The sequence below is a fragment of the Hyla sarda genome, chromosome 3, assembly GCF_029499605.1.
Source record: "Hyla sarda isolate aHylSar1 chromosome 3, aHylSar1.hap1, whole genome shotgun sequence".
Classification (NCBI taxonomy): Eukaryota; Metazoa; Chordata; class Amphibia; order Anura; family Hylidae; genus Hyla; species Hyla sarda.
The window spans coordinates 241,346,459-241,359,258 of record NC_079191.1 but is presented as its reverse complement, the minus strand read 5'-3'; positions in this window follow the sequence as shown (position 1 = coordinate 241,359,258).

The following is a 12,800-nucleotide window of genomic DNA, read 5'->3' as shown; positions in this document are numbered from 1 at the left end:
CCTATACTTTTCATTGCATGGATCCCTCAACGAACGATGGTTCATTTGGAACGAATTACCATCGTATGTTGAGGGACCGCTGTACGTGCTCTGATCATGCGCACTGTGCATGATGGCTGTGTTGGATAATGGCTGCCATATTGGCTGCAGCCATCCACAGGAGCCATGTGACCTCCACTTCCGTCTGGAGGACCTCCGCTTCCTGTATTACGAGCACAGCATTTAGCTGCATCTCCCAGTGCGACTATGCGCCGCACAAGTGCGGCGGTCGCATTAGATAGGCGTCAATAAGGATAAGAACGCACATTGGAGCTATTGTGAGTATCACATGTGTTGCAATTAAATCAGTAGAATCGCTGGCTATGATTGGTTGTCACTTTCTATATATGCTAACACCAGGATATGATAGACACGCACCCTGATGAAGCTGTGTAAGCAAAAATGCGTTTGGGGTAGGAGGTGAGAGACATCTGTCCTATAGGGTGCATGATCATTTTATCTTTAGCATTTGTACTGTTTTCTTTAGGTACTACACTGCTGCATATGACTTGTTATTTGCATGATTGTCATATATAGTGTGACAGTGCTGTGCTGTTTAGCATTAAAGCTATCTGGATATTTATTGCTATTTGCACATCCATTCCCTTCATAGCTCCAGGAATAATTCCAGGATTCCATATTAATATATATATGTAATGCATGCACCTTTGTTTATCCAATATGACCATGTGATTTATGCTTGTGCTCTCATTATCCACTCTTCTGCCTGAGTATTCTGCTGTGCCTTTGTGTATGTATTTTTTTAATTCATTTCTGTAATTCAATAAAAACGCCAATTTAATGAATATTGGTTCACTATGGTCTCTATTGTTGGTGTGGATAGTTGTGAGGGCCATGTGATATAAGATCTCAGATCGCCACTGATCCTTTTTGGGTAACCCTTGTCTCTGTTGGTGTCGGAAGGCTACCCTAAACCATAAAGTAATAGACTGCGTTGTCAGACATTTTTATTAAAATTACTAAAGTTCTCTGTATAGCTTATTATAAACTGTTGTGTATTTTAGGCAATTTGTATTACAAGCTCTTGTAAATGGCAGAGAAACAATGAAAAGCATTAGCATATTCTTATCAATCTAGGAAATAAATAATATGCAGACGCTGAGTACAGTACTGTGATAAATGTAGGAGGAGGAGGTAGAGTAAAAGCCGCACAGCCTTCGTGTGTAATGAATTTGCCATGGCAACAGACAGAAATTAGACCGATTGATGCTGAAAGTCCTCACTGCTGATCTGATGTTCATTGGATGAAGGAAGCTAGGCTGTACATTATCTTCCTAAATAAACATACTGTCATTACTCTGTTCCGGTCATGTCAGGGTACACCAGGTAAATTATTTATGGAGATCTTTGTTATGGACAAGTCACATATAACAGCATAAAAAAAAAATTCTATAAAAATAAATAAATAATAATCCGCTTACATCAACAGCATTTTATGCGAGATTAACCTCTTTTTAACCAGATTGTCTAATAAAAGATTATGCAAAGATTCTAAAGGGGTATTAGGCAAGGGGTCTTAAAGGGGTATTCCAGCTCTTAAAAACTTGCACAGGATAGGGGATAAGTGTCTGACTGTCCTGTACTCTGGTATCTCCGGTGACCAACCACTTCATGCAGTGGAGACAGTCAGGGCCCTGTCCTGGAGATCACAAGGAATCACAGGGGAAGGACCTTCCACGATCAGACTCATACATTTATAAGTGCTGGAATACCCCAATAGGACTTACTTGGTATCGAGTTGTGATCGAGAGTATGTGTGTTAAGATAGGCAACACGTGTACCTACTGTAGATACTACCACCTTACGGAATAGCTATAGAAAAAGAATCAAATAAAGGTGCCATAAAACTAAACTTTTAATAATGATTTCACAATAAAAAAGAATGAATTGTGTATCTGTCACCATTAAAAAAATTACCTCAAGTCTGAGATCAGTATTGAATGTAAAATACAAAAAAAAAATCACAATTGTCTCCCTATGCTCAGGGACAAAAGTACAATGTAATTGTAAAAAGTACAATGTAATTGGATCCTATAGTCAAGAAATTATTTTCATTTACATGATGGTATGTTTACCTAATGCAGAAACCGTAAGATATAGATACAAAAAAAATCCCACGCATTTCTGTTCCAGCTGTGGGTAATCCAGCAGGGGTTAACTAACAATCATGGGCAATACATAAATATCATAAAGCAAATGGGATCCCAATTACGTCATCCTATTCGATTTATGATATTTATGTGATGCCCATGATTGTTAGTTAACCCCTGAAGACTGGTGGCCTTTCCTCAGGATAGGCCATGATTTGCTGATCGGTGGTATAGTGACACCCAGCACCTCTGTTAGTCAGTGGGGGTGCAGTGGCTAAATCTATGCAGTGAACGTGGCCAGAAGAGGTTGGCTCTGTTCACTGCAAAGGCCGAGTCTGGATACTGCATTTCATTTCCTATTTGAAGAAACCTCCTGAGCAGCCGATTGGCCAGGTGAGACCCTGCCAAAAAGTAATTGATGGATAGGATAGGCCATCAACCATTTTTGCCCAGAAAGTTAATTATTTTAATTAATGGCATATGTTTTTCCAGGTCATGCAGAAAAGAAAAACTAAATCACTCAATGTTTAAAAAAATAAAAAATTATGGAATCATCAACAATAATATTCTAATTTGTAACTTGTCATTTCTTCTTTGGCCTTTACGACTGTCTGAATTCTCAGACTTCCACAATGATAGAAAGTCTCCATCAAGCTGGTTCCAACTACCGTACTTTCTCAATGAGACGTTGAAAGAAGATTAGTTTAGTATAGAACCTTGTCATGGACCAATAATTTTAAGGAGTTATCCAGCCTTATAAAATTGATAGCCTACCCTAAGGTTGACCAGCAGGGGGTTCAGTAGATGGGCCCCTACATATGAAATTCATCAATTTTATAAGGCTAGATATCCTCTTAAAATGTCCACCTTCAATTTTTAGCAAGATTGAGATCTGTTTGCTGGTCATGTTATTAAGTTGTCATGTTTTTGCTAAAGGAAAGCTTTAAGGCTGGGTTCACACCACATTTTTGCAATACAGTTCCCATATACATTTCAATGTGAAAACCTTATGGAACCGAATAGAAAACCGTATGCATTGACTCTCCATTGAAAACCGTATGCCAAAAGATGCATCAGGTTGGGCTCGGTTTGCATCCTGTACTTTTTGTCAGTTTTTTTTTTCCCATACCCAAAACCGTACCCTCCACGGTTTTTGGTTCGGGTGAAAAACCGTATTGAAATGTATACTTTTTTTGAACATGGGAGTCAATGGGAACCGTACAGAACCATATGTGCGTACGGTTCCATCCGGTTTTTACCATACGGTTTTTGACTGTGCACAGTTTTTTTTCTTGAAATTTCAATCAAACAAGTGAAACTTGGAATGAAAAGTTAAAAACTTAAAAAAATAATTCTTAAAAAACGGATGCAACCTGACATAATTTTTCCAAACGATATATGGATTAAAATTGGTACACACGTTTTGATACAGTTTAGTCTGATTTTGAGGAATTCGTTTTTCATCAAAAACCTGATACGGGCACTGTATTTCAAAAACTTGTGTGAACCCAGCCGAACACTCTTTGCCAGATGCCGCTATGCTTGAGTTAACTGCAGACCCTCTAAGCTGCAGTAAGATCTGAGCTGGCTAAAGGTGCTGAACCTAAGGGATTTTGTGATTTCATCCTTCAGCCTCTACACTGAAAGCTGAACTTTACTGCAGGGAATTCCCAGGCTGCAGCTTACAGAGTAGTCTCTAATAAAGTACAAGACAATCTGGTGGACAGAGTCTGGTTTGTGGACTCAGAATGCACAGGAGTAGGACTACATGTACCAGGCAGTGTGACCAGAAGATAAGGTGGGCATGTAGTCAGGTACAGCTGGAAGTAAAGACCAGGAATAGAACTAAAGGTTTCAAGTGCAGTATCTGAGAGGACAAAGCAGGTGTGTAGTCAGCAAAGACGTACAAAAAAAAATACCAAAGTGAAGAACAGCGCCAAGGAGCTCAGTCAGAACAGCAAAGGAATCAGAACTTGAAAAAATTAACCACTACTCTGCTGCAGCAAACCGTAAAGAAGAGAAGGTACAGACCTATACATGTATATTGGGAGGAATCTAGCAGATACATGCATCATCTGGAAAAATACTTTACCATCACTAAGTTTACACATATGGACAAAAGTATTACATGGCCGCACCTCAGCCATCGAATTTAGGTGTTTTATTTAGATCTATTGTGTACCACTGCAGTCTGCTTTTACAAACATTTGTGAAATGGCCTATTGCTTAAATGAAGTTTTTTTGTTAAAAATATTTTTTAAGAAATTATTTTTTTTCCGTGCCAATCTTTTTATGTGACATTTAACAGAAGTTACAACACTGCATCATGAAACAACACATTTGAACAGGCTGTTGGTGGTATTTAGTGCACGGAACAAAAACAATTAGTGACAACATACATTCCATTTCCTGCACACTTTTGAGTACCGAAAAATATATGTTAATTAGCAGGAAATGTATCACTAGTTCAGTTTGTTCAGTCCATTAAACACAATGGGCCAAGCCAGGACACCATTTTTTTTTTCACCAGATGCTGATGTATACCTCTGAAGCATTGTGTCTGAACTCACACCCCCTACTGCAAAACCCTCCCTTAAGCTCTTACATCACAATTATGAACTACAAATCCCAGCATACCTAAGAATAAAAATATCCAAAGAAATTGTGGAAATTGCTCTTTATGCTTGTGCAGTACTTCTGACTGTTTCACTGGAAACTCATCTCCAGTGCTAAACCTTCCCAGTGAACCAAAAGCGTTATTTCCAGGGAACTCTCCTGCTTTGCACTGATCATATGGATAAGTGATGGGCAGGAGAAGGAAGAGAACTGTGCAGCAACAAATCAATGCACAGTTCTCTCAATGAATGAGCAAAGCACTTTAGGGAAGCAATAAGGGAAGGCAGCCTGGCCCAAGCAGTGGACACCCTCAGACATGACAAATGAGGAGCCTCACCATGTTAATCCTCATTCCTCCAGCTGCACACATGGCTCCCACCCTCGCACCCCTATCTAGGTGCCCAACACCTAACTATACTTCAGCTGAAAACCAAGCTGCCTCTTTACTTTGACCACAACATCAGGTAGGCTTTCTACAACACCAGAGCCCTGCTATCCATGGTCCAATGCTGTGGGGTGGCCATGCTAATCGACTTTAACCTGGAGACCTTTCTACTACCACTCCTGTGGGCTGCCCTGTGAGCACCTTCCTTCACTTTTTCAAGTAACATAGTAACATAGTTCATGAGGTTGAAAAAAGACCAGAGTCCATCAAGTTAAACCTATATCCCTACTGAGTCCCTACTGAGTTGATCAAGAGGAAGGCAAAAAACCCTCATACTAGAGGTAAAAATTCCTTCCCGACTCCAAATATGACAGTCAGAATGAATCCCTGGATCAACCTTCTGTCCCTATAAATCTAGTATACATAACCAGCGATGTTATTACTTTCCAAAAATGCATCCAGACCCGTTTTGAACTCTTTTGCAGAGTTCACCATGACCTCCACAGTCTCACTGCTCTTACAGTAAAGAACCCCCGTCTGTGCTGGTGTAGAAACCTTCTTTCCTCTAAACATAGGGGATGCCCCCTTGTTATAGATACAGTCCTGGGTATAAATAGATCATGGGAGAGATCTCTGTACTGCCCCCTGATATATTTATACATAGTTATTAGGTCTCCCCTAAGCCTTCTTTTTTCTAAACTAAATAACCCTAATTCTGATAATCTTTCTGGGTACTGTAGTCCTCTCATTCCCCGTATTACCCTGGTTGCCCGTCTTTGAACCCTCTCCAGCTCCACTGTCTTTCTTGTACACTGGTGCCCAGTACTGTACACAGTATTCTATGTGTGGTATGACTAGTGATTTGTACAGTGGTAGAATTATTTCCTTGTCGTGGGCATCTATGCCCCTATTCATGCACCCCATGATTTTATTAGCCTTGGCAGCAGCTGCCCAACACTGGTCACTACAGCTAAATTTACTGTTAACTAAGACTCCTAAGTCCTTTTCTATGTCAGTCGTCCCAAGTGTTCTCCCATTTAATACATAATCCCAGCCCGGATTTTTCCTCCCCATGTGCATTACCTTACATTCATCAGTGTTGAACCTCATTTGCTACTTCCCAGCCCAAACCTCTAACCTATCCAGATCCAGTTGTAACAGTGCACTGTCCTCTATTGTGTTTACCACTTTACAGAGTTTAGTATCATCTGCAAAGATTGTTACTTTACTATTCAACCCCTCTACAAGGTCATTAATAAATATATTAAACAGAACAGGACCCAAGACGGACCCCTGTGGTACCCCACTAGTAACAGTCACCTAATCAGAATAAGTACCATTAATAACCACTAGAGATGAGCGAACTTACAGTAAATTCGATTCTTCACGAACTTCTCGGGTCGGCAGTTGATGACTTATCCTGCGTAAATTAGTTCAGCCTTCATGTGCTCCGGTGGGCTGGAAAAGGTGGATACATTCCTAGGAAAGAGTCTCCTAGGACTGTATCCACCTTTTCCAGCCCACCGGAGCACCTGAAAGCTGAACTAATTTATGCAGGAAAAGTCATCAACTGCCGAGCCGAGAAGTTTGTGACGAATCGAATTTACTGTAAGTTCGCTCATCTCTAATAACCACCCTCTGTTTCCTATCACTGAGCCAGTTACTTACCCACTTACACACATTGTCCCCCAGACCGATCCTTCTCATTTTATGCACCAACCTTTTATGTGGCACCGTATCAAATGCTTTGGAAAAATCCAGATATATGACATCCAGCGATTCCCCCTGGTCCAGTCTGGAGCTCACCTCCTCCTAAAAGCTGATCAGGTTAGTCTGACAGGACCGATCCCTCATAAAGCCATGCTGATATGGAGTCATACATTTATTTGTATCAAGATATTCCAAAATAGCATCTCTTAGAAAACCCTCAAACAATTTACATACAACAGAGGTTAAACTAACCGGCCTATAATTCCCGGGGTCACCTTTTGTTCCCTTTTTCAATATTGGTACCACATTTGCTATGCGCCAGTCCAGGGAAACAGTCCCTGTTGCTATAGAGTCCCAGAATATAAAAAATAGGGGTCTGTCTATAACATTACTTAATTCCTTTAGAACACAGGGGTGAATGCCATCCGGACCTGGTGATTTGTCTGTTTAGATTTTTTGTAGGCGGCACTGTACTTCTTCCTGGGTTAGGCTGGGTTCACACCACGTTTTGTTAAATACGGCTCCCGTATACGGTTGGGAGGAGGGGGCGGGGCTTAATTGCGGCAGCCGTATTCGGGAACTGTATTTAATGTATGTCTATGAGCCGACCGGAGTGAACCGCAGCCTCCGGTCGGCTTCGTTTTTGGCCGTATGCGGTTTCCCGACCACAGGCAAAAACGTGATCGACCACGTTTTTGCCTGCGGTCGGGAAACCGCATACGGCCGAAAACGAAGCCGACCGGAGGCTGCGGTTCACTCCGGTCGGCTCATAGACATACATTACATACGGTTTCCCGAATACGGCTGAGTGCGGGCGCTGCGCTTAAGCCCCGCCCCCTCCTCCCAACTGTATACGGGAGCCGTATTTAACAAAACGTGGTGTGAACCCAGCCTTAGACAGGTTACCTGTACTGGGGATTTTACCTTATCACACTGTATTTTACCTGGCATTTCATTTTCCTCGGTGAATACAGTGAAGAAGAATTTGTTTAATATATTTGCTTTTTCCTGATCCCCGTTTATAATTTCTTCCTCATCATTTTTTAAGGGGCCCACACTTTCATTTTTGACCTTGACCATGTAAGTACTTACTGACATGAGTGTGCTGTCTCCGGTTAAGCTGTTGAGAAAGTTTGGCAATACCAGGCTTCCCTAACTGCAGAAGATGGAAGGACTTTTTAGCAAGCTCTTACTCTTAAAGGGCCAGTGCTCATTCAATCAAGTGTCTACACCTGCACCCTGTCCTTAACCACATAGAGCAGGTGAGTTGCCTAGCAACATCCGGAGGGCTACAGTCTGAGACCACTATACAGTGGTCTCTATACTGTAGCCCTCCAGATGTTGCAAAACTACAACTCCCAGCATGCCCAAACAGCTATTTGCTGTGTGGGCATGCTGGGATTTGCAGTTTTGCAACAGCTGGAGGGCTACAGTTTGAAGATCACTGTGCGGTGATCCAACTGTGGCCCTCTAGATCTTGCAAAACTACAACTCCTAGCATGGCCACACAGCAAATAGCTGTCTGGGCATGCTGGGAGTTGTAGTTTTGCAACATCTGGAGGGCTACAGTATAGAGACCACTGTATAGTGGTCTCAGACTGTAGCCCTTCAGAGGTTGCAAAACTGCAAATCCCAGCATGCCCAAACAGCAAACAGCTGTCTAGGCATGCTGGGAGTTGTAGTTGAGTACCTCCAGCTGTTGCATAACTACATCTCCCAGCATGCCCCTTGGCGATCAGTACATGCTGGGAGTTGAAGTTTTGCAACAGCTGGAGCCACACTGGTTGGAAAATACTGAGTTAGATAACTGAAGGTTTTCCAACCAGTGTGCCTCCAGCTGTTGCAAAATTACAACTCCCAGCATACATGGTCTGTCAGTAATGCTGGGAGTTGTAGTTTTGAAACATCTGGAGGTTTGCCCCCCCATGTGAATGTATATTCACACGGGCGGGTTTACAGTAAGTTTCTGCTTCAAGTTTGGGCTGCAGCAAATTTTTCGCCGCAGCGCAAACTCCTAGCGGGAAACTCACTGTAAACGCCTGCCAGTGTGAATGTACCCTAAAAACACTACACTACCACAACACATAATAAAGGGTAAAACACTACATATACACCCCCTCACACTGTCCCCCCCAATAAAAATGAAAAACGTATCGTACGGCAGTGTTTCCAAAACGGAGCCTCCAGCTGTTGCAAAACAACAACTCCCAGCATTTCCGGACAGCCACTGACTGTCCAGGCATGCTGGGAGTTTAGCAACAGCTGGAGGCACCCTGTTTGGGAATCACTGGCGTAGAATACCCCTATGTCCACCCCTATGCAGTCCTCAAATGCGCATGGCACTCTCTCACTTCGGAGCCCTGTCGTATTTCAAGAAAACAATTTAGGGTCACATAGGGGGTATTTCCGTACTCGGGAGAAATTGCACTTCAAATTTTGGGGGGCTTTTTACACTAACATGCTGGTGTTGCCCCATACTTTTTATTTTCACAAGCAGTAAAAGGAAAAAAAGACCCCCAAAATTTGTAACGCAATTTCTCCTGAGTACGGAAATACCCCATATGTGGGCGTAAAATGCTCTGCGGACGCACAAGAAGGTTCAGGACTGAGAGCGCACTATGTACATTTGAGGCATAAATTGGTGATTTGCACAGGGGTGGCTGATTTTTCAGCGGTTCTGACATAAACGCAAAAAAATAAATACCCACATGTGACCCCATTTTGGAAACTACACCCCTCACGGAACGTAACAAGGGGTATAGTGAGTCTTAATACCCCACAGGTGTTTGACGAATTTTTCACTAAAATGCTGGTGTTACCCTAAATTTTACAATGCTCAGAAGAGAAGGAGTGCCATTGGGATTTTGAAGCGAAAATTTGTCCGGAATTGAAGGCCACATGTGTTTACAAAGCCCACATAGAGCCAGAACAATGCCCCCCCCCCCACATGTTACCCCATTTTGGAAACTACACCCCTCATGTAATGTAATAAGGGATACAGTGAGCATTTACGCCCCACAGGGGTCTGGCAGATTTTTGGAACAGTGATCGGTGAAAATGAAAAATTAAATTTTTCATTTGCACAGCCCACTGTTCCAAAGATCAGTCAATCGCCAGTGGGGTGTAAGTACTCACTGCACCCCTTATTAAATTCTGTGAGGGGTGTAGTTTCCAAAATGGGGTTACATGTGGGGGGGGTCCACTGTTCTGGCACCACGGGGGGCTTTGTAAACACACATGGTCCCCGACTTCCATTCCAAACAAATTCTCATTCAAAAAGCTTAATGGTGCTCCTCCTCTTCTGAGCATTGTAGTTCGCCAGCAGAGCACTTGATGTCCACACATGGGGTATTTCCATACTCAGAAGAAATGGGGTTACAAATTTTGGGGGTCATTTTCTCCTATTACCCCTTGTAAAAATGTAAAATTTGGGGAAAAAACTGCATTTTAGTGACATTTTTTTTTTTTCATTTACACATCCAACTTTCACAAAAAGTCGTCAAACACCTGTGGGGTGTTAAGGCTCACTGTACCCCTTGTTACGTTCCTTGAGGGGTGTAGTTTCCAAAATGGTATGCCATGTGTTTTTTTTTGCTGTTCTGGCACCACAGGGGCTTCCTAAATGCGACATGCCCCCCAAAAACCATTTCAGCAAAATTTGCTTTCCAAAAGCTAAATGTGACTCCTTTTCTGAGCATTGTAGTTCGCCCAGCAGAGCATTTTACGTCCTAACATGAGGTATTTATATACTCAGAAGAGATGGGGTTACACATTTTGGGGGGCTTTCTCTCCCATTACCCTTTGTAAAAATAATTAATTTGAGGAAAAAAATTGCACTTTAGTGAAAAAAATGTTTTTTCATTTACACATCTGACTTTAATGAAAAGTCGTCAAACACCTGTGGGGTGTTAAGGCTCACTGGACCCCTTGTTACGTGCCTTGAGGGGTGTAGTTTCCAAAATGGTATGCCATGTGGGGGTTTTCTGCTGTTCTGGCACCATAGGGGCTTCCTAAATGTGATATGCCCCCCAAAAACCATTTCAGTCAAATTCACTCTCCAAAATCCCATTGTCGCTCCTTCTTGACATCCACATATGAGGTATTTCCTTACTCGAGTGAAATTGGGTTACAAATTTTGGGGGGCTTTTTCTTATATTACCCCTTGTAAAAATTCAACGGGGTCTACAAGAGCATGTGAGTGGAAAAAATGAAGATTTTGAATTTTCTCCTTCACTTTGATGCTATTCCTGTGAAACACCTAAAGGGTTAACAAACTTTGAATGGCATTTTGAATACTTTGAGGGGTCCAGTTTTTATAATGGGGTCATTTATGGGGTATTTTTTTAATAAGAAAGCCCTTCAAATCCACTTCAAAACTGAACTAGTCTCTGGAAAATTGCTTCTGAACTTTGAAGCCCTCTGATGTCTTCCAAAAGTAAAAATATGTCAACTTTATGATGAAAATATAAAGTAGACATATTGAATTTGTGAATCAAAATATAATGTATTTAATATGTCTGTTTTCCTTAGAAGCAGAGAGCTTCAAAGTTAGAAAAATGCTAAATTTTAAATTTTTTCTTCAAATTTTGGAATTTTTCACCAATAAATGATTCAAGTATCAGCGAAAATTTACCACTAACATAAAGTAGAATATGTTATGAGAAAGCAATCTCGGAATCAGAATGAAAGGTAAAAGCATCCCAGAGTAATTAATGCTTAAAGTGACAGTGGTCAGATGTGAAAAAAATGGCCAGGTCCTTAAAGGACATCTGCAGCGTTCCAAAATTTATCCCCTATCCTCAAGATAGGGGATAGGTGTTTGATCGCAGGGGGTCTGAACGCTGGGGCCCCCGGCGATCTCCTGTACGGGCCCGCGGCTCTCCCGTGCAGGGGGCGTCCCAGCCGCAGCATGACGTTGCGGCCGGCACGCCTCCACCATACATCTCTATGGGAGAGACGGGGAGCCAGCATTCGTGCCTCCCCGCATCCCCCATAAAACTGTATGGGGACGGGGAGGAGACGGGGCGTCACCGTCGACCTCTAGGTCGACGCTATGCGCCTTAGTGCTCACCACGAGTGCTTATGGCGGCGCCCCGTTAGGGAGATCGGGGGGTCCCAGCGGTCGGACCACCCGCAATCTAACCTGTGGATACCCGATAAGTGTAATGCCGCTGCAGTTGTCCTTTAAGGTATAAATGAGCTGGGTTCTTAAGGGGTTAAATATCAGCTCCTCCCTTGGTTCTCTGCTGGATTTTTGGTTGCCTAGTGCCACAGTGAAAGTCCTGTATCCCTGTTTCCGTGTACCTGTTCCTTGCTACCTTACCTACCCTGCACCTGTGTTACCTGCCCTGACCTTCTGCTATCTTGCCACATCCTGCCAGTCTCCTTCTGTGTCACGTCACCTGCCAGCTACCTGTGTGGATGAGTCGTGCCAGGGGTAGCGACCTCGGTGCCGCCTGACGCAGGAAGACCATCCTGCTTTGCGGCGGACTCTGGTGAAAACCAGCGGCACCTTAGACTCCGCTACCTGGCACAGCTCACGTCATCATCCACACAGGCCCAGAGGATCCACCACCTGCCGTGACCTGTTACACCTGCATATGGAGATATATTTATATTTTTAAGGCACACTTAAAACTGTGGCTGTTGAAAATGTATTTGTCTGGGGTATCACATTCCAGAGAACTGGTGCAACACAGGAAAAATAAAAAAGTCATACATGGGATTGTTGACAGGATACGCGGTCTTTATCCACCCATGCATATGTAAGGTTCAGATTGCCTAACCTATACAGTAGGGCTGCAAAGATTAATCAACGTTATCGATAAAATTCGATAACGGGATTCGTTGTCGATGAATCCCGTTATTGAATAACCGGCTGATTCGTTGTCCAGGTTCCGGCTGTGATAACACTGCTGCGGGCGCGCGGCCAGACACTA